Below are 22,955 nucleotides of genomic sequence, written 5' to 3'. Positions count from 1 at the left end.
GTTGTTAATAGCCATTGAGTTGATGCCAACTCCTGGTGACCCCATGTGTACAGAGTAGAACTGCTCTATAGGGTTTTCAACACTGTGACTTTTTGGAAACAGATTGCCAGGCCTGTCTTCAAGGTACCTCTGGGTGGGTTTGAACCTCCAAGCTTTTGGCTAGCAGTCCAGCACTTATGTTTGAGCCACTTGGGGACATATATGTGTGTGTGTGTCTGTGTATATGTATATATATAAATGTTTTCAGATATAGACAGTCATGTGCCACATAATGCCTGGGCAACTTCCAACCACGTGTATGTCCATGGTTCCATCAGTTCAGGAATCCTGATCAGAGAATGGGACGTAGTGAATGTAACTAGATGTAGCCAAGAGGGGGCCGCTACCTTTGTGCCTCTGACTAACTTGTGCTTAGGGGACATACTCTGGGCTTGCCCTGTGCCACTAGACCTCATCCTTGTCAAACTGAGCCTGCAGGACTGTCTGGGCCTCCATAGGGCCAAAGGCCTTCCCGAGAGCCCCAGGCCCTTGCCTAAAGGCCCAGTCCCCGGACTGCGCCAGCTCAGCACACACACCCTTCCTCACCTGGGACACAGCCACTGACCCAGCCCTTGCAGCAGCAAGCAGAACTCTGGGCCCTCCCCGTCCCTTGGTAAGGAATACTTCTGCTATCTCAAAGTTGCCATAAGAAAATAATATGGTGTTCATACAACGTCCAAATCACAGAACATCCTATTTCACAGAATGTGTCATGGACGTTAAACAACGTATTGCTTAATGTCCGTGATATATGTATAACAAAACATTTGCCATATTGACATTTTTTACATGTACAATTCAGCGACATTAATTACATTCATCATGGAAACCATCACCCCCGTCCATTTCCAAATTTTCCCATAACCCTTAACAGAAGCTCAGCACCCCTTAAGCCATGACTCCCTTTTTCCTCCATCTCCCACCACTGATAACCACTAATTAAAAAATATGGAATGCTTTACAAATTTGCTTGTCATCCTTGCTGCAGGGGTTGCGCTGATCTTCTCTGTATTATACCAAGCATGCCTTTCACTCAAGTGTTTAAGTTACCACCTGCCCCTTTCCCCTCTGACTCCTCTAGACGCCACAAGTATCGCTGGAGGGGAGGAAGGCTCTTTCCCCACTGCTACCATCACCTCAAACACTGATCTCCCACTGTGTATCACCTCCTGCTCACTAGACTGGTGCAAAAAGGGAGGAAATGATCCCTTTGAGCATTTGCTCCTGTTGGTAGAAAGAATGAAGTGAGTATAAACTACTTAATATGGAATTATATGGCTGTTCCTTTATGGATATATTTCACAGCTGACATCTAGGGCACAGGATAGCTATTAAAAGATACATGTTTGACATTGCATATATTGTCTCTGAATTTAGGAAAAGATTTTTAAAATGCAGGAATACTATATTTCGACGAAGACTATGGGTTTTCAAGGGAGTCCTGGTAGCGTAGCGGTTAAGCACTGGGCTACTAGCCTAAAGGTTGGCAGTTTGAACCCACCCAGGGGCTCTGCAGGAGAAAGACATGGCGACCTGCCTCTCTAAAAATTATAGCCTAGAAAACTCTATGGGGCAGTTGTACTCTGTCACATGGGGTCACTATGAGTTGAAATCCACTTGAGGGCACAACAACAATGGGTTCTCAAGTGAGGTTGCCTGGATTAAAATTCTGGCTTTCTCTCTCTCTGAGTTTGGGCAAGTTACTTAGCCTCAGCTGTAAGTGAGGATGGCAACCCTGCCCTCACGTGTGTGATATGGAGACAGAGGAGGTACTATACCTAAAGCATGTGCTTGGCATAATGCCTGCCCCGCATTAAATACTCAATAAATGTTGGCTGGGTAGAATAAGTGAAGTCCTTCAGAGAACAAAGTCTCCCCCTCTGTGAGAAGTTCCCTAAGTACTTAGCCTTCCTTTGCTTCTTAGCTGTAATCCACTGTTTTTAAAAAATGCACAGGTCTTTCTCCTCAACTAGATTATGCCCTTACAGGTTTTTTTTTCCCCTCATCATTCTTCTTTTTAATTTCAGGACTCCCTGTGAAGTCTAGCATGGCACCTGTATCAGTTAGCTTTTGCTGTGTAACCAATTTAACACAATGACTATTTAGCTCATCATTTTGCAGGTTGGCAATCTGGGCTGGGTTTGGCTGAGTGATTCTGGTCTAGGCTGATTCCAGTTGATCTCAGCTCATGTGGTCAGCTGAGGGCCAGGTAGGAGGGCTGGTTGTCACAGCCTCATCTGGGATGACTGGAGGACTGGGGCTTCTCTCTGTGAGTTTCTCATCCTCCAGCAGGTTATCTTGGACTTGTTAGCACCAAGAGTGGGCAGGTTCCAAGTGGAAGGACTCTTCAGGTGCCTCCTTCTCTCATATTTTTCAGTTGTCCTTTTATCCTAAGAAAGTCACATGGCCAAGCCCAGAGCCAGTATGAGGAGGGATACCCAAAGGCATGGACACAGGGTGGCATGAACAAATTAGAGGCCATTACTACAACAATGTCTCAAGTACCTTGAACGTGTTATCGGGAGGGGCCAGTCACTGGAGAAGGACATCATGATGGTAAAATAGAGGGTCAGCAAAAAAGCAGGCAGAGCCTCAGTGAGATGGATTGACACAGGGGCTGTACAATGGGCTCAAACCTAGCAACAATTGTGAGAAGGATGGCACAGGAAGGGGCAATGTTTCATTCTGTTGTACATAGAGTCACTGTGAGTTGGAACTGACTTGACAGCACCTAACAGTAACCACTACAACAATCTACAAGAGCAGACGATTCCTACTCATGCGGCCTCCACGTGTGTCAGCACAGAACTGTGCTCCACAGGGTTCTTAATGGTGGATTTTTCAGGAGTAGGTCACCAGGCCTCTCTTTCAAGGCAGTTCTGGGTGGATTTGAACCTCCAACCTTTCAGTTAGCAGCCAAGTGCTTTAACCATTTGTACCGCCCAGGGACTCATCAGCGCCTCACAATAGAGTTTTAGTAACAGTTTACCAATTTAATGATTACCATTTGGCTTCCTTTCCAAACTGGTATCTGTCAGAAGCCAATGAGCTGGCACTTTGTTCTCTGAGGCCAGTATCCCAGTCACCTCTCCTCAGGCTCCACACTGACAACAAGGCTTTAAGTGTCTGTCCCTCTTGTTGGCTCCCCCTAAGAAGAGAAGGTGTGTCCCTTTCCTCATGGAGACCTCCAGGCATCCTTTTTTCACAATTCTAGAGTGCCATTCACTTAATTGTTTGCATGAATGCACTCCCTTGATTGTGCAGTGCACAGCCTGTGCAACCATACGTGCCACTCCTGAAGATGCAAGCAGAGTCTCTGTCTGGTGGATGTGAAGGGCTTCCTACTCTAAAGTCACTGGATAGGCAAGAGGAAAGGGGAGAGTTTGCACAGTTATAAATTCCTAGGAGGGGTGGTCTCTAGGCCTCAGCTTCATCACCTGCACACAGAGCAGCTTACTCCAGAGGCGCCCAAATAAGTTTCCTTTCAGACCTAACCTCTGTGATTCACAAAATATGAGACACTAATTAACGTTACCTTAATTGCAGAGAAAGGAAAGGAAACTAGCGTTTATTAATAGCCTATTAGGTGCTAAGCACTTTCTATATGTTGTCTCATTTAATCCTCATACCAGAATGTCTGGGAGGTGGATATGACTGGCCCAGTTTTTGCAGAAGAGGAATCAGGGTCAGAGAGATTGAGCAACTTGCCTGAGATCACACAGATGGGAAGCAATTAGGGCTGGGATTTGAATTCTGGCCTGCTTGATGCCAAAGCACTTTCTCCCCTGCTGTGCTAGAGCGGAGCCCAGGGGAGAAGCAAACAACTTGTCTATAACAAGTATTCCACTGACAACTGAAGGTTTCCTACAGAGAGCAGCAGTTGTTGACGCCAAGCCTGGCTGGGAAACCAGGTCCCTGCAGGTGACAAGGTGCGCCCATAAGGTGTCATGGACAAGGAAATAGTGCGGCTGATGAACTAGGCTGCGGGGTAGACCATCGGCTGAAATGAATGCCGACTCTGTTTGGGGCTCATCAGCTGTTTACTGGAGATAATAAAACAGGAAATATTTCAGCATTAAGGTATATGAATTTTGGCAGGGAAATATCTGATGACTTAAGGATGAGCACTGGAGGCTAATTTGAAAACAGCAGACATCTCCATCTATACCTAAAATAGTAGGCTGAGTTATTAAAATCGAGTGCCTCAACAAGCCTGGAGACAGTATTATTTAAATTGGATGGGATAGAGAATGCTCAGCGCAAGATGATGGCTTTTATTTCTATTTAGGGTTGATGATGTGGTGTTGGGCCTATTCAGGCCTGCAGCTGGCTGCGTGGGTGGTACCTCCTGCAAGCCTAGTTGGCCAGAGGCAGCTGTCAACCCTGTTTGAGATGTCCTCTGTCTTCAGAGCAGGACTGAGGAAAGCTGGGTAGATCAGCAATCTCCATCCAACCTCTTTCTATCTGCATGCCCCTATTTCCAAATCTGCCTCTGGAATCTATGTAGCCAACTCTGAATTACTTGTACTTGAAGAGGAGAGCTTGGCAAATCTGCAGATCATTTAACATTTCAACCACTACTGGTGATGTACCAGACTGACTTGGGGTTGACTCCAGTGTGACAAGCTAAGTGATTGGATAGAGCCCTGCATGGTGCTATGCTCAGGGATGCAAGTCTAAACACGAATCAGCTCATAAGGTATTCTGCAGAGGCTGTAGTTCCCAACTGTGCAGTCAGGTGAGGATGACACTGGGAGAGCCCTGGCTACTGGTGGCTAGCCACACCCCCAGGGGGCCAGAGGGGTGCTGGGCATTTGCCTACCAGGGTGCCAAATTGCTACCAGGGTAGTCACCTCCCTTGCCACTGTCCAGGTCCACTTTGGCTGAGGAAGGCACCTGAAAAAGGGGGTGTATTAGTTTCCCGGAGCTATCATAACAAGCTACCACAAACTGGGGGGCTCATAAGAACTGAAATTTACTGTCTCACAGTTCTAGAGGCTAGGAGTGTGGGATCAGGGAGTCAGCCATGTTGATTCCTTCTGAGAACTCTGAGGGAGACTCTGTCCCATGCCTTCTCCTAGCAGATGGCAATCCTTGCCATTCCTTGACTCATAGGTGCATCTCTCTAAACCTCTGCCTGTCTTCACATGGCCAACGTCCCTCTGTGTCTCTGTGTCTATTCTCCTCTTTTATAAGTTTACCACTCATAGACCCACCCTACTCCTGTATGACCTCATGTAAACTCATGATATCTGTAAAGACCCAAACCAGGTCATGCTCACAGGCAGCAGGGATTTAGGACTTCAACGTATCATTTTGGGATACACAGTTCAGTCCTAGGATGGTTAGTGTGGGGTGCACTTGGTGGTCTAGGGACAACAGCTCTTTCCCGACTGTGCAGTCCAGGTGTGCTCTGCTATTTTGCCCATGTTGCAGCTGTACCTGTGCGTGCAGGTTTGGCATCACATGGAGGAGTGCCTGGCCCAGCTGGGGCATTGGGGAAGGTTTTCTGAGACAGAGAGCACACACATGACAAAGGTAAGATGGGCAGCCAGGGAGACTGGTTTATAGAGAACCACAGAATTGGGGGTGGGGTGGGGTGTAATTAATAGAGGGTGTAGTGTGATGTATAGTGTAATGGGGATTAGATTACAGGTAGGGGAAGCCTTGAAAGTCATTCTGAAATGTTTGGGATATTTTCCTATTGGTGATGGTACCCTGTTTAAGGGTTTTAAGTACCAAATAATGATGTTATTAGTTACCATTTAATGAGTACTTAGTATGTGCTATACAATGTGCTGGAGCCCTGGTGGCACAGAGGTTAAGAGCTGTAGCTGCTAACCTAAAGGTCGGCAGTTGGAAGCCACTAGGTGCTCCTTGGAAACCCTGTGGGGCAGTCCTACTCTGTCCTATAGGGTCGCTATGAATCGGAATCAGTTTGACGGCAATGGGTTTGGTTTTTTGGTTATACAATGTGCTAAGTGCTTTATAAAAAACCCAAATCTGTTGCCACTGAGGTGATTCTGACTCATGGCGACCCAATATGTTACAGAGTAGAAATGCTCTCTAGAATTTTCTTGGATGTAATTTTTATTCCAGGCCTTTCTTCCATGGTGTCATTGGGTGGGTTCAAACTGCCAATCTTTACCTTAGGAGTTGAGCACAAACTGTTCACGCCACCAAGGACTTTCAAAGAGTTTTTTAATTCTAGAAACATCTCTATGAGTTAGGAATTACTACCCTTCATTTTACAAAGAGGAAAACCAAAGTACCAATAAGTCAACTTTCTACAACTTTTACAGCTGATGATTAGAACAGCTGGGATTTTGCACAGGCCTCTCTCCAAAACCCATAGCCTGTTCCCTATACTACCTCAAGTAGAAAGGGACTTTGATTTGTGATGAGCTTGCAGTGTGAATAGTGAATTTAAAGGCAGCGAGATTGTAAACTTTTGTCCGTTGAGCCTGGTGCCTGGCATCCCTGCCCATAATAAGGTGTTCACTAAATAGAGAAATAACCAGAGGTAGGAGGGTCAGTTAGAAGGCTACTACTATAGTTTGTGTAAGCAAAGAAGTCTAAACCTAGAGGACAGTCTCAGACATGTAAACAGATTTAAAAGATATTAAAGAGAGAAAATCGATCAAACATTGATATAGACCAGACTTTGTTAAAGCTGATCAGACTTTCAGTGGTTTGTGAGAAGTCTGTTTTGCTCACAAACAGATTATTGTATAACACGCAAAGGAAGATGCGCAGTGGCTGTTGGGTATGCGAGTTTGGAGCTAGAGTTCAAGGGTGAGGTGGAGGCTGGAGATGGAGACTTGGGATTATCAGATACAAAGTTAAACTCTGCCGGTGTCCGTGAAGAGGACCTAGAAGGAAAGACCGGAAGTATGGAAGGAGAACTGGGAGGGCGAGAAGGAGCCTGAGGGGGAGAGAGTTTCAAGGTGGTGAGAGGGGCCAAGTGTGACTGCCACAGAGAAGAGAGCAATCCCATTCTGGAATGGCTCAGCGTGCTGAGGTAAATGCTGTGGCTGGCCTGCCATGGCCTCTGACCCTTGGCTGTGCTTTTGGCAGCCTCTCGGGCAACTACTGGAAACTCTAGTGGTGTAGTGGTTATGTGTGACAGCTGCTAACCAAAAGGTCTGCAGTTCGAATCCACCAGGCACTCCTTGGAAACTCTATGGGGCAATTCTACTCCGTCCTATAGGGTCCCTATGAGTCGGAATCAACTAGATGGCAATGAGTTTTGGTTTGGGCAACTGCTAGGTGTTGAGGGTAGAAACATGTAAGTAAAAAGGATGCATAACCAATTTTTTTTTAAGTATCTGATTTGGAACCCATATGAGGGTAAACATGACGTATCTAGTAGTTTCCATTGGCCTCCCCTGGCTCATCTGTTGCATTTTATGTAGTGTTGCCATGGCCATGTCTAAGATCTTGCGCAGTTTGAACAGCCTAAGATTTAATAATAACAACACTCAGACATCCTTTGCCTTTTTTCACTCTCATTCTCCCACAAGTGTGGGGCGGAGTTTTCCAGAGACTACATGATGGGTGATATCGTAACAGAAGGCAGAAGCAGATGTGAGACTCCAACTATTTTCTTTTAGGCCAGACATTTAAAAGTTTTGAAAAAAAATGTAAAACTATGCTGCTGCTCTCACTGAAATGTTTTCTATTGAAAAACATAGTTATTTGGATAAGGCAATGGATTTGCAGTTATTTTAAATAAGTAACTTTGTAAAAATTTCTCATTTTTAATTTCTAGTATGGAAAATGTTGATAGAAAAAATCCACATAAACAAAAGGCTTTTATGTAGCCTTTGGAAGGTGAGGGACAGGTCTTAAAATGTAACGTTAATGTGTTTGCCATGTTCTCTCCGTCACATTTGAGGAGGTGTCAGCAATTCATCTTTCTACAGGACTGAAGAGAACCCTACTTTAGTGATGTTCTCTTGTCTTCACATGTTTACTTTTTGATAGAGCTGGAACTGAAAACATGTACTCTGTGGTTAAGGCTTGGGTTCACATCCTGGCCGTCATCCTCTCTCCTAGGCATATTGTTTAAATTAACTTCACTACCTTAATTTTTTCATCTATGAAATGGGTACAATAACAATTCCTAGCATTACTATACAGAAGGCACCTTACATGGATTCCTTGATGAGTCTCTGCAGCAATCCAGGAATTTTTATTCCCCCCACCCCCTTCCTCTCCTGCCGCAATGTAATCTCCATCAGGAAAAGGACTGTGCCTGCCTGGCTCACTGAACTATTCTTAGCTCCTAGAGCTGTACCTGGCCGGCAAAAGGTCTGAATACACCTTTGCCGATTGGAAGAATAAATTAAAAGATTGAGGCAAAATTGAGAGAGCTGTTGCACAGGGAGCATATTTGTTTCCTATGGCTTCCATGACAAAGGACCATAAGCTAAGTGGCTTAAAACAGCAGAAATTTATTCTCTCAGAGCTCTGGAGTTTAGAAGTCAGAAATCAAGGTGCCAACAGAGCCAAGCTCCCTTTAACCTGATGGGAAGGATCCTTTGCTGGCAATCCGTGGCGTTACTTGGCTTACGCTACATCGCTCCTATCTCTGCCTCTGTTGTCATGTGGCCATCTTCCCTCTGTGTGTGCAAATTTCTCTCTTCTTATAAGGGTACCAGTCATTGGATTAAGGCCAACCCTAATCTAGTATGATCTCACCTTAACTTGATTACATCTTCAAAGACACTATTTCCAAATAAGGTCATATTCATAGATACTGGAGCTTAGGATTTGAGAATATTATTTGAGGGGCACAATTCAACCCACAACAGCTAGTAAGTGGTGAGCTGCATTTTGAACCAGGGCAGTGTGATATTGGGGCCAGAACGCTTAACTACTATCCTATAGTCATAACTATCACATTTTATTCTGATTATTTCCAGGGGACACAAAAGACCAAACTATTCGTCATGATAATACTGAGATATTCTTTGTCTTTCCCCTCTCATTCCCTGATGACTGTATGGTCGAATTTTCTAGAGGCTACATGATGTGTGAAATTGTGACAGACTGAATGCCAAAGCAGAAATCTAGCTGCTTTCTTGTAAGCCAGACATTTAAGAGTTTTGCAGAAATGTAAAAACTATGCCATTCTTCTCACTGAAATGTTTGTAGGGGTTTGGGTAATGTTTTGGATTTGTTATTACTTTAAATAAGTTAATAAATATTTTAAAAATTATCAGTTTTACTTTTCAGTATGAAAAATATTAATAGATAACATCCCCCCAAAAAGGCTCTTTGAGATCCTGAATAATTTTTCAGCATGTAAAAAAGTCCTGACATCAAAAAGTTTGGGAACACGAATGTACCCCATCAAGTATAAAGGTACTATATTTTTAGCGTGTGTCGTCATTGCCTGCGACGAGGTAGATACACCAATGGCAGCTCTCCAGCCATAGTAGTGGTGGACGCACCAGCAGCAATGTGGCAGACACAGTAGTAGGGCATTACTGTTCTGCAGCCATGCTTGGGACCTATCCCATTGTGGGACCTGCCTGAGGAACAGCAGAGGAACCAGCCATTGCTGAAATCAAGACATTAGTTGGCGTTTATTGGTGGCTTTCTAGCTCCTTATCTCTTATCTGGGGTTATGGGAACAGAGGAATGGTGAAATAAAAGAGAAGCCATAATCCCTGACATAAGAAGCTTGGAAAAGTTTAAATAGATCTTGGATTGAAAGGGGAGTGACTGGGTGATGCAAACTGTTAATGGGCTCGGCTACTAACTGAAAGGTTGGTGGTTTGAGTCTACCCAGAGCACCTCAAAAAGAAAGAAAGAAACAAACAAAAAAAGACCTGGAAATCTACTTCCGAAAAATCAGCTATTGGAAACTCTATGACGCAGTTATGCTCTGACACACATAGGCTCACCAGGAGTCAGAATCAACTCAGTGGCAATTGGTTTTGGATTAAAAGCAGGAACACGTTCTCGTCTTTACAAAACGAATGTGTTTATATTTCCTTTAATAACTGGTGTGTCTTTATAACCTTGAAGAGCCAAGATGTGGGTGGGAGGTGGAGAAATAGAGGTCCTAAACATTGTGGCAATAGTGAAAAGAGTCATCGTGTACTACACCAAATGACCGTGGTACAGAAGGCGAATTTCTTTACAAAAATGCAACAGAGGAAGCTGAGACCTGGCAGAGTTCAGGTTCTGCCAGCGTTGATGAAACCCCATGTGACCAGATAGTTATGTACCCATGAGAGCAGGATAATTGGTACCTGGCCTACAGGCAAGGTGGTGGGTGCAGAGGCCCATCACTGCTTTAGGGACAAGGCTGGCCTTCCCCTCCAAAAAAAAAAATCTTGTCTCATAAATGAATGACAACTTAAATTCAAAATGGGAGCTCAGTACCAAAAGCATTACTGTGGTGAACCCCATTTAAAGCAAACAGTTCTTTTGGAAAACCACATATTTCAGGTTTAAACCCCAGTTGTATCACTTGCTACCCCAGTCCACAGCAACTGGGTAGAGAGGAAAGATTTCATTCTGAAATTTCGTTTCAGAGTTGGTTTTTAAAACACCTTCTCTCACCTGAAAAGGGAAGTAGCAAGTCAGAATACCTTGATTTATTTGGTTTCCAGTAATCTCTTGGTAACAGCTGCAATAAAGACAAATCCAATTAGTCTCACACAGAAGGGTGGCTCTTATGGATGCAGATGAGCCAAGTTGGGCCTCAGAGTGTTGATTTCTTTTGCAGCTGGGCATGGGAAGGTGATGGCGCAGTCTCTGGAAGTCTCCCACTTTCTGAGGTGAATCACTCTGCCCCCTTACACCTTTAGTTCTCTAGCTTCCTGGTAGTCCAGCAGGGGCATTGGGAAGGTAATGAGCATCCAGAAGCAATCACTAAATTGCACCCACTCCCAATTTGAGAGCCCACGGGCAATCTTTAACTTGCACCTCCCTCCCCCATTTCAAGATGACTAGATGGTAATACCCCCACGTGTCTGTCAGATTGTCGTACTGTGGAGGCTTGTGTATTGCTGTGATACTGGAAACTATCCACTGGTATTCAGACACCAGCAGGGTCACCCATGGTGGACAGGTTTCAGCTGAGCTTCCAGACTAAGACAGACTAGGAAGAAGGACCCAGCGGTCTACTTCTGAAAATAATTAGCCAATGAAAATGTTATAAATAGCAGTAGAACATTGTCTGATATAGTACATGAAAATGAGCCCCTCAGGTTGGAAGGCACTCAAAAGACAACTGGGGAAGAGCTGCCTCCTGAAAGTAAAATCAACCTTAATGACGTGGATGGAGTCGAACTTTTGGGACCTTCATTTGCTGATGTGGCATGAATCAAAATGAGAAGAAATAGCTGCAAACATCCATTAATACTTAGAACATGGAACGTACGAAGTATGAACCTAGGAAAATGGGAAATAGTAAAAAATACCCATCTATGTCCTAGGCATTAGTGAGCTGAAATGGACTGGTATTGGTCGTTTTGAATCAGACAATCATCTAGTCTACAATGCCGGGAATGACAACTTGAAGAGGAATGGTATTGCATTCATTGTCAAAAAGAACATTTCAAGATCTATCCTGAAGTACAACGCTGTCAGTGATAGGATAATATCCATAAGCCTACAAGAAAGACCAGTTAATACAACTATTATTCAAATTTACTCACCAACTACTAAGGCCAAAGATGAAGAAATTGAAGTTTTTTTTTACCAACTTCCACAGTCTGAAATTGATGAAACATGCAATCAGGATACATTGATAATTATTGGAGATTGGGATGCAAAAGTTGGAAACAAAGAAGTATTGGTAGATGGAAAATATGGCCTTGATGATAGAAACAATGCCAGAGATCACATGACAGAATTCTGCAAGACCAAAGACTTCTTCATTGCAAATAGCTTTTTTCACCAACATAAATGGCAACTATACACATGGGCGTCACCACATTGAATACACAGGAATCAAATCTGTGGAAGGAGTCGATGGAAAAGCTCAATATCATCAGTCAAAACAAGGCCAGGGGTTGACTGCGGATCAGACCGCCAATTACTCATATGCAAGTTCAAGCTGAAACTGAAGAAAATTAGAACAAGTCCACGAGGGCCAAAGTACAACCTTGAGTATATCGCACCTGAATTTAGAGACCATCTCAAGAATAGATTTGATGCACTGGATACTAGTGACCGAAGACCAGACAAGTTGTGGAATGACATCAAGCATATCATACATGAAGAAAGCAAGAGGTCTCTAAAAAGACAGGAGAGAAAGAAAAGACCTAAATGAATGTCAGAAGAGACTCTGAAACTTGCTCTCGAACATCAAGTATCTAAAGCAAAAGGAAAAAAATGATGAAGTAAAAGAGCTAAAGAGAAGATTTCAAAGGGTGGCTTGAGAAGACAAAGTAAAGTATTATGATGACATGTGCAAAGACCTGGAGACAAAAAAAACCAAAAGGGAAGACCACGCTCAGCATTTCTGAGGCTGAAAGAACTGAAGAAAAAATTCAAGCCTATTTGGGTTAGTTGCAATACTGAAGGATTCTATGGCGAAAATATTAAATGAGGCAGGAAGCATCAAAAGAAGATGGAAAGAATACACAGAGTCACTATACCAAAAAGAATTGGTCAACATTCAACCATTTCAGGAGGTAACACATGATCAGGAACCGATGGTACTGAAGGAAGAAGTCCAAGCTGTACTGAAGGCAGTGGCGAAAACCAAGGCTTCGGGAACTGATGGAATACCAATTGAGATATTTCAACAAACAGATGGAGCACTGGAAGTGTTCACTTGTCTATTCCAAGAAATTTGGAAGACAGCTACCCGGCCAACCTACAGGAAGAGATCCATATTTATGCTTATACCAAGGTAAGGTGATTCAATTGAATGTGGACATTATCAACCAATATCATTAATATCCCATACAAGTAAAATTTCGCTGAAGATTATTCACAAGCAGCTACAGCGGTATATTGACAAGGAACTGCCAGAAATTCAAACCGTATTTGGAAGAGGATGCGGAGCCAGGGATATCATTGCTGATGTCAGATGGATCCTGGCTGAAAACAGAGAATACCAGAAAGATGCTTACCTGTGTTTTATTGACTATGCTAAGGAATTTGACTGGTTGGATCATACTAAATTATGATAACATTGTGGAGAATGGGAATTCTGGAATACTTAATTGTGCTCATGATGAATCTGTACATGAATCAAGAGGCAGTCATTCAAACAGAGCAAGGGGATACTGCATGGTTTAAAGTCAGGAAAGGTATGTGTCCTTGTATCCTTTCACCATAACAATTCAATCTGTATGCTGAGAAGTAATCTGAGAAGCTGAACCATATAAAGAACAGGGCATCAGGATTGGAGGAAGACTTATTAACAACCTACATTATGAAGATGACACGGCCTTGCTTGCTGAAAGTGAAGAGGACTTGAAGCACTTACTGATGAAGACCAAAGATCACAGCCTTCAGTACAGATTACACCTCACCATAAGGAAAACAAAAATTCTCACAACTGGACCAATAAGCAACAACATGATAAACCGAGAAAAGATTGAGTTGTCAAGGATTTCATTTTACTTGGATCCACAATCAACACCCATGGAAGCAGCAGTCAAGAAATCAAAAGGTGCATTGCATTGGGAAAATCTGCTGCAAAAGACCTCTTTAAAGTGTCGAAAAGCAAAGATGTCACCTTGAGGACTAAGGTGCACCTGACCCAAGTCATGGTGTTTTCAATGCTCTCACATGCATGTGAAAGCTGGACAATGAATAAGGAAGACTGAAGAAGAATTGACACCTTTGAATTGTCGTGTCGGCAAAGAATATTTAATACACCATAGACTGCCAAAAGAACAAATAAATCTGCCTTGGACAAAGTATGACCAGAATGCTCCTTAGAAGCAAGGATGGCAAGACTACATCTCACATACTTTGGACATGTTATCAGGAGGGATCAGTCCCTGGAGAAAGACATCATGCTTAGTAAAGTAGAGGGTCAGGGAAAAAGAGGAGAACCCTTAATGAGATGGATTGACACAGTGGCTGCAACAACGGGCTCAAGCATATCAGCAATTGTGAGGATGACGCAGGACTGGGCAGTGTTTTGTCCTGTTGTGCATAGGGTTGCTATGAGTTGGAACTGACTCGACAGCACCTAACAGCAACAGACGTTGATAGCAGCTGTGTATCAGTAGAAGTGCCTCCCCCCTCTTGTACTGGTGCCTCAGTCAGACACCTTTCATATTTGTGGTGCCTTGGAATGTCATTCCACACCGTGTCTGCCCTCCCTCCCGCCTTGGACTTCTGCCCAGCGGCAAATGCCTCCCTTGACCGCCTACATGCTTTCCCATCCACCCCCCCCCCCAATGCTTCTTCTCTCTGCTCGACCTCTGCCACTTCCCAGCCTGCCGAGGTTGCTCAGCTGGCTAGGAGGTGCTGGCTCCGTGCTGTGTAGATTTGTCGCGCCCACACCCGCCAGATCACATTTCTTTGTTTCTGATGTTGCTTTTCTTGGCTTCTTTTGGTTTCTTCCTTGCCTGTCACCTCCTTCCCCTCTTTTCACTCGAAGACCTGGCTTCGTGAGCCATCTTTGCTTCTTCTTGACAGGCTGTGAGGTGCTGCTCAGCTGGGAAACTGCTTCCTTGATCTGTGCTGCCATGGTGGTGGGATCTCTGGGGCCTTTTTTCTTTTTGTTTTTCTTCATTTCTTGGTTTCTCATCTCTCCCTACTTACCTTCTTTTCCTGTCTCCTGAGTACCTGGCACCATGTGCCTTCTCCTCCCCTTCTAGCCAGGCTGTACTGAATGGCTTGGGAGCCACTTTCCCTGTATGTGCAGCCTCATCAGTGGGATCCCTGGGGGCCTTTCTTTCTTTTATTTTTATTTTGTTTCTTTTCTTTTTCTTCATTTCTGTTTCTTGTCTCTCTCTACTTTCCTTCTTTCCTGTCTTCTGAATACCTGGAGCTGTGTGCCATCTTGGCCCCCTCTAGACGGATTATGTCCCAAGGCCTGGAAGCCACTTCCCCAGTTGCCAGTGGGATCCCTGGGGACATTTCTTTCTTTTTTATTTATTTGGTTATTTTCTCTTTCTTTCTTTTTGATTTTCTTCATTTCTTGGTCTCTTGTCTCTTTACTCCAATGGTAGGCTCTTTCAGCATTTTTAAATTTTTGGTTCCTCTTTCTCTCATCTTTCCCGTACCTAACTTAGCTCAGCACATCACAACCTCTCACTTCCCTCCTGCTAATCTGCACTGTGCATTGAACATCACATCCCTGAGCAGCACAAGCACAGCCTATTGGAACCTGCCCTGCACTGACCCCCGAACTGCCTTGTCGCCCCAGTACTTGTCACAAACAACCCATCCCAGCCCCTTCCCTTCAGCTGGACCTGCCCTGCTGCACATAGCTGAGCGACTGGCCCTGCCCATTGGATAAGGAGGTGAAAAGTATTGTGCCCACGGACTAGCAAAAAACAAAGAACACATAGCCATACTCTTCAGACATAACCAAATAAAACAAAAAGCAGGATGAAAAAAACAAATCTACAATTAAATAAATGAAGAAAGTAACTACTGCATGTCCTGAAGAGGTAGACAATATGAAAACATACAAAACAACATGACAGGATGGTTCCAGTAGGCATCCAAAATAAAACACCAGATGGCTTTTCAGTAGAAGAAAAGTCACTGAAACTACCTGATAGGGAATTCAAATCTCTAATATTCAGAACTATCCAAGAGTTGAAACAAAAACCAGACAAATAAGAAGAAAAAATAGACAAATTCAGGGTAAAGGCAGACAAATTCATGGAAAATACAAAACAATGGAAGAATTCAGGAAAATAATACAGGAACAAAATGTCAAAATAAATTCAAAACTAGAAATCATACAAAGTCAACAATTAGAAATCCAAAAGATAAACAACAGGATTTCAGAAATGGACAGTGTCCTAGAAGGGCCGAGGAACAGGTTTGAAAAAATGGAAGACAGGATCAGTGAAATGGAAAACAAATACTTGGATACCACTTTGAGGAAAAATCAAACAAAACAATGAAGAAAAATGAAGAAACTCTGAGAATGATGTGGGATACAATCAAAAGCAAAAATTTTCGAGTAAATCAGAGTTCCAGAACAGGGGGAGAAAGTGGAAAACACAGAGAGGATCATTGAAGAATTGTTGACAGAAAACCTCCCTAATATCATGAAAGATGAAAAGCTGACCATCCAAGAAACTCAACAAACCCCATATAGGATAGACCCCAAAAGAAAATCACCAAGGCCTATCATAATCACACTTGCTGAAACCAAGGACAAACAAAGAATCCTGAGAGCAGTTTGAGAAAAACAAAGGCACATACAGAGAAGAAACAATAAGACTAAGCTCTGATTACTTGGCAGAAACCATGCAGGCAAGAAGGCAATGGAATGACATGTATAAAACCTTGAAAGGGAAAAATTCCCAACCAAGAATAATATATCCTGCAAAACTCTCTTTCAAATCTGATGGTGAAATTATGACATTTCCAGATAAATAGAAATTAAAGGAATATGTAAAAACTAAACCAAACATACAAGAATTATTAAAGGGAGTCCTTTGGTTCAACAACAAACAACATCAGACCACAGCCTGAACCTAGGACACAAGATTGCACTGTTGGCCAGATACCAACCTAGGAAATGAATTCTGAAGGTCTATTCAAAACCACAAGATTTACAACTGGGAACCAGAGAGGTTAATCTTTAAATGACAACAACATTAGAACAATAAAAGAGGGAATAAATGGTGTAGGTATAGAACTTTCTAATGGAGAGGAAGGCAAGGCAATATCAAGTAATAATAGACTAGTTCAAAACTAGGAAGATAAGGGCAAATTTCAAGGGAACAGAAAGGAAGTTAAGAAACATACTCATCAAAATAAAGAAGAAAAACATAAAAGTCTTAGTGAAAACAAAAGAAATGAAAAAAAAAAAAAATCCACAAACAAAAGGAATTCAGACCAGGAGAGTAAGAGGAACAAAGAAAATGTCAGTACCACAAAATGACAGCAATAAACTCACACCTACCAATAATTACACTGAATGTAAATGACCTAAATGCACCCATAAGGTGACAGAGAGTGATAGAATGGATAAAAAAATACAGGATCCATCAATATGATGCCTACGAGAGACACACCTTAGAAACAAAGACTTCAATTTATTAAAAATCAGAGGATGGGAAAAAATATACCAAGGAAACAGCTACCAACAAAGAGCAAGAGTGGCAATACTAATCTCAGATAAAATAGCCTTTAAAACAAAATCCATCATAAAGGACACAGATGGGCACTGTATAATGATTAGAGGGACAATCCATCATGAAGACATAACCATAATAAATATACATGCACCCAATGACAGAGCTCCAAAATACAAAAACAAACTCTAACAGCACTGAAAAGAGAAATTGACAGTTCCACAATAATAGGAGACTTCAACACACCACTCTCAGAAAAGGACAGAAGATCTAGAAGGAAACTCAACAAAGATACAGAAGATCTAAAGGACACAGTCAGCCAACTTGACCTCATAGACATATACAGAACGCTCCACCCAACAGCTACAAAGCACACATTCTTTTCCAACACACATGGAATGTTCTCCAGAATAGACCACATCTTAGGCCACAGAGCAACCATCAACAAAATCTAAAACATTGAGATAATACAAAGTATCTTCTCTGACCACAATGTCATCAAAGTAGAAATTAACAACAGGAAGAGCAAGGGAAAAAAAAATCAATTACATAGAAACTGAATAACACCCTGCTTAAAAACCACTGAGTAAATGAAGAAATCCAAGACGGAATAAAAAAAATCCTAGAATCAAATAAGAACAAAAACATATCATACAAAACCTTTGGGACACAGCAAAGGCAGTGCTCAGCAGTCAATTTATAGCAACAGATGCACACATCCAAAAAAGAAGAAAGGGACAAAATCAAAACATTAGCTACACAACTGGAACAAATTGAAAGAGGATGGCAAAAGAAGCCCACATCCACCCGAAGAAAGGGAATAATAAAGTTCAGAGCAGAAATAAATGAAACACAGAATAGAAAAACAACAGAAAGAATCAACAAAACCGAAAGTTGATTCTTTGAAAGGACCAACAAAGTCGATGAATCACTGGCCAAATTGACAAAAGAAAAACAGGAGAGGATGTAAATCACCCAAATAAGAAATGCAACAGGGGACATTACAACAGATCCAACTGAACTAAAAAGGATCATAACAGAGTATTATGAAAAACTATACTCCAACAATTTGGAAAACTAGAGGAAATGGACAAATTTCTAGAAACACAATATCTACCCGTTCTAACACAAAATGATGCTGCAAATCTGAACAGACCCATAACAAGAGAAGAGATTGAAAATATAATTAGAAACCTCCCAGCAACAATAAAAAAGCCCTGGCTCAGATGGCTTCACTGGAGAATTCTACCAAAGATTCAGAGAAGAGCTTACACCAGTACTACTCAAACTATTTCAGAACACAGAAAAGGAAAGAATATTTCTGAATTCATTCTATGAAGCCAGCATAACCCTGATACCAAAGCCAGGCAAAAACACCACAAAAAAGAAAATTACAGACAAATGTCTCTCATAAATATAGATGCAAAAATTCTCAACAAAATTCTAGCCAATAGAATTCAGCATCATATCAAAAAAATGACACACCATGACCAAATGGGATTCATACCATGCAAGAATGGTTCAACATTAGAAAATCAATCAACGTAATCCACCACATAAATAAAAGAATCGCATGATCATCTCACTCGACACAGAAAAGGCACTTGACAAAGTCCAACACCCATTCCTGACAAAAATTTTTAATAAAATAGGTGTAGAAGAGAAATTCCTCAATATAATAAATGGCATGTATACAAAACAAAACAAACAGCCAACATCATTCTTAATGGAGAGAGGCTGAAAACATCCCCCTTGAGAACAGGAAGAAGACAAAGATGCCCTTTATCACCACTCCTATCTAACATTGTGCTGGAAGTCCTAGCTAGGGCAATAAGGCAAGAAAAGGAAATAAAGTTCATCTAAATTGGTAATGAAGAAGTAAAACTGTCCCCATTTGCAAATGATATGATGCTACACATAAAAAAACCTCAAAGACTTCACGAGAAAACTACTGCAAGTAATAGAAAGATTCAGCAGAGAAGCAGAATACAAGGTAAAGATACAAAAATCAGTTGGACTCTTGTATACCAAAAAAGAGAACAATGAAATCAGGAAAGCAATACCAATTATAATAGCCACTAAAAAAATCAAATACTTAGGAATAAATGTAACCAGGATGTAAAAGACCTATACAAAGAAAACTATAAAACACTACTGCAAGAAAACAAACGAGATCTATAGAAATGGAAAAACATACCATGCTCATGGATAGGTAGACTCAATATTGTGAAAATAACAATTCTACCCAAAGCAATCTACAAATAAAATGCAATCCCTATCTAAATACCAACAACATTCTTTAAAGAGATGGAAAAACTAATCATTAGCTTTTTATGGAAAGGGAAGAGGCCCCAGGTAATTAAAGCTCTACTGAAGAAGAAGAATAAAGTAGGAGGACTCGCACTACCTGACCTCAGAACCTACTAAACAGCTATGGTAGTCAAAACAGCCTGGTACTGGTACAACAAGAGACACATTGACCAATGGAACAGAATTGAGAACCCAGATGTAAATCCATTCACCTATGGTCACCTGATCTTCAACAAGGGCCCAAAGTCCATCAAATGGGGAAAAGACAGTCTTTTTAACAAATGGTCCTGGCAAAACTGAATGTCCATCTGCAAAAAAATGAAACAGGACCCATACCTCACACCATACACAAAAAGTAATTCAAAGTGGATCAAAGACCTAAATATAAAACCTAAAACCCTAAAGATCATGGAAGAAAAAGTAAGATCAACACTGGGGGCCCTAATACATGGCATTAACAGGATACAAACCACAAGTAACAACACAAACTCCAGAAGATAAGCTAGATAACTCCGATCTTCTAAAACTTAATCACTTATGCACATCAGAAGACTTCACCAAAAGAGTAAAAAGAGGACCTACAGACTGGGAAAAAAACTCTGGCTATGACAAATCCAACAAAGGTCTAATCTCAAAAATCTATAGGAAACACCTCTACAACAAAAAGAAAATAATCCAACTAAAAATTTAAAAATGGGCAAAGGAAATGAGCATTTCACCAACGGAAACTTTCAAGTGGCTAACAGACACGTGAGCAATTGCTTGCAATCACTAGCCATTAAAAAAACAAAAGCCATTAGAGAAATGCAAATCAAAACCACAATAAGATACCATCTCGCCCCAGTGTAGCTGGTACGAACCAAAAAAAAAAAAAAGGAAAATAACAAATGTTGGAGAGGCTGCAGAGAGACTGGAACACTTATGCACTGCTGGTGGAAATACAAAATGGTAAAACCATTTTGGAAAACAATACGGAGCTTCCTTAGAAAGCTAGAAATAGAAATAACCATATGATCCAGCAATCCTACTCCTAGGAATATATGCTGGAGAAATAAGAGCCATCACACAAATAGACAGATGCACACCCATGTTCATTGCAGAATTGTTCACAGTAGCAAAAAGATGGAAACAGCCTAGATGCCCAACAACATATGAATGGATAAACAAACTGTGGCACGCACAGCCCTCAGCCCAATAATTCGGTCCCTCAGGGAGTTTGGATGTGTCTGTGGAGCTTCCATGATCTTGCCTTGTACAAGTTGCGCTGCCTTCCCCAGTATTGGTACTGCCTTACCCTTCACCAAAGTTACAATTTGTCTATTGTCTATTCAGTGTTCTTCCATCCCTACCCCTCCCCTCCCTCTTAACCATCAAAGATTGTTTCTCTTTGTGTGTAAACATTTTCATGCATTTTTAGAGTAGTGCTCTCTTACAATATTTGTCCTTTTGTGATTGACTTATTTAACTCAGCATAATGCCCTCCACATTCATTCATTCATTCATTCATCATTGTCCTTTCTAACAAAGGAAGCGGAGAAGGGCCATCTGTACACCGTGGTGCTCTTTTTCCATGATCTTGCGTCTTTTTTTCAACTGCTGTTTCGCCTTTGGTCCTTTGTTGATTCCCCTGCTGTCAGAAGCTTAGTTCAGTGTCTCAGGAAAATACCTTAACTAAAGAACTGTCTCAATTTCTTTGTTTTTATTTGCTCAGGGACATTTTAAAGTAAGTAAATTTTCATCTCCAAAGTTTCTACTTTTTTTGTTTATATTAACACATTTTTGATAGAGAAAATTTGGTTAAGTGGGAAAAAGTACAAAAACCTTTCTGGATCACTCTTCATCTGGTCATTTCTTTACCTTTTACTACCAACACAATTCCAAGCGATGATAGAATTTAAGGATTTCTCTCTTGTTTAATGCAGGCTCTTCAAACAGCCTAAAAATGCCTGTCTTCCTCGCTCTTTCTCCCCAGAAGTGTTTGTGTGTGTGTGTGTGTGTAAGAGACAGAGAGACAGAGAGAGAGTGAGGATGGAGCATGGTAGACAGTGTATCTGTGTCTTAGTTTCCTAGCGCTCCCGTAACAGAAATTCCATAAAGGGGTAACTTCAAAGAACAGAAATGTATTTTCTTACAGTTTTGGAGGCTGAAAAGTCCAAATCAGGATCTTGGTCATGTCAATTTCTTCCTTGGTGGCAGTCCCAGCTGGGTGTTCCTCGCTTCCTCTGTGATGCTCACATGGTATGTCTTCCCCTGTGTGTGTGTCTGTGTCTAATCTGCTGTTTTTTTATAACTCAGAAGTATTAGGTTTAGGACACACCCTACAAAGCCATGGCCTCATTACCATAACAAAGAAAATCTTATTTCCAAACAAGATTACATCCACAGGTTAGGATTAAAATGTACATTTGCGGGCGGGGGGTGGTGGGGGTGGGGGACACAATTCAATCCATTAGGGGACACAATTCAATCAGTTAGGGCTCAGTTGCAGAAAACAGAAAGTATTCTGTCTAGTTTAAGCAGGAAGAGATCTGCTATAAGGTTGCAGGTGGTTTAGAAACATACTTGGGAGAACTAGAGCAGCAGACCCAGGCCAAGCCCCTGGAGTCACACCGCTCTGCTGAGACCAGCAGAGTTGTGGCTGCAGCCTCAGAATGCAACTGAATCAGGAAGATCATGACTGTAGAATTACCCTGCTTCAGCCACGATCTGTGCCAGCAAAATGGATACTCTCCACCCTTCCATCTCTCTGTGTAACTAGTTCTGCAGTTATGGGTGTACCTGACTGACTGACCCGAAACCACACCTGGCACCCTGGATGCAGGGAGGTCTGGGAAATGTAGTCTTTGACATTTGAGCCTCTGCAATGCAGGAAGCCACAGGAAGAGGCTGGAATGGATGCTGAGTGAGCCACCCTAAAGTATCCGCTAGGGTTGGGAGGACGTATCTATACGGTGGCTTTTGCTAGGAGGAGAAAACCCTTCTGGTTAATTCAGAGAGATTTCCCCACTCCTCAAAACATCTCCATAGCTCCTGCTTATGGTTTACTACTAAATCCTGTTACGCCTCCCACCTGTCCTCTAGATTTTGAGATTTAACTCATGTCCCTCCCTTTCTTTTGGTCAATGTTAAATTAGCACCTGGTTTAAAAAGCACTGACAATTCATAGTAGCTCTTTCCTCATCCACAGGAGAAACTACCGAAGCAAAACCTTACCAGGACAGTTGGTTGGTGTGTCATGTTAGAAGCAAAAAGGCGATTCTCTAAGCTCTAAGTACCACGCCCCTCTGCTACGGCTTGTGTTCTTGCTGTCCTATTCCGGGACAGGCTGCAGCTCTGTCTAACAATAGCACC

General features: G+C 42.1%; 1 non-coding gene across 1 annotated transcript; it reads right to left on the bottom strand.

Annotated features, from left to right (window-relative positions):
* Positions 1–981: 981 nt before the first annotated feature.
* LOC111750884 (U6 spliceosomal RNA) lies at positions 982–1,086 on the bottom strand. Its single transcript, XR_002785941.1, has one exon. It is a non-coding gene; the product is annotated as a U6 spliceosomal RNA (small nuclear RNA).
* Between the last annotated feature and the right edge of the window lie 21,869 nt (positions 1,087–22,955).

Source organism: Loxodonta africana, chromosome 4, assembly GCF_030014295.1.
Source record: "Loxodonta africana isolate mLoxAfr1 chromosome 4, mLoxAfr1.hap2, whole genome shotgun sequence".
In the NCBI taxonomy this organism is placed as follows: domain Eukaryota; kingdom Metazoa; phylum Chordata; class Mammalia; order Proboscidea; family Elephantidae; genus Loxodonta; species Loxodonta africana.
Note: the sequence above shows the minus strand (reverse complement) of the source record. Positions and strands in the feature narration are given on the sequence as shown.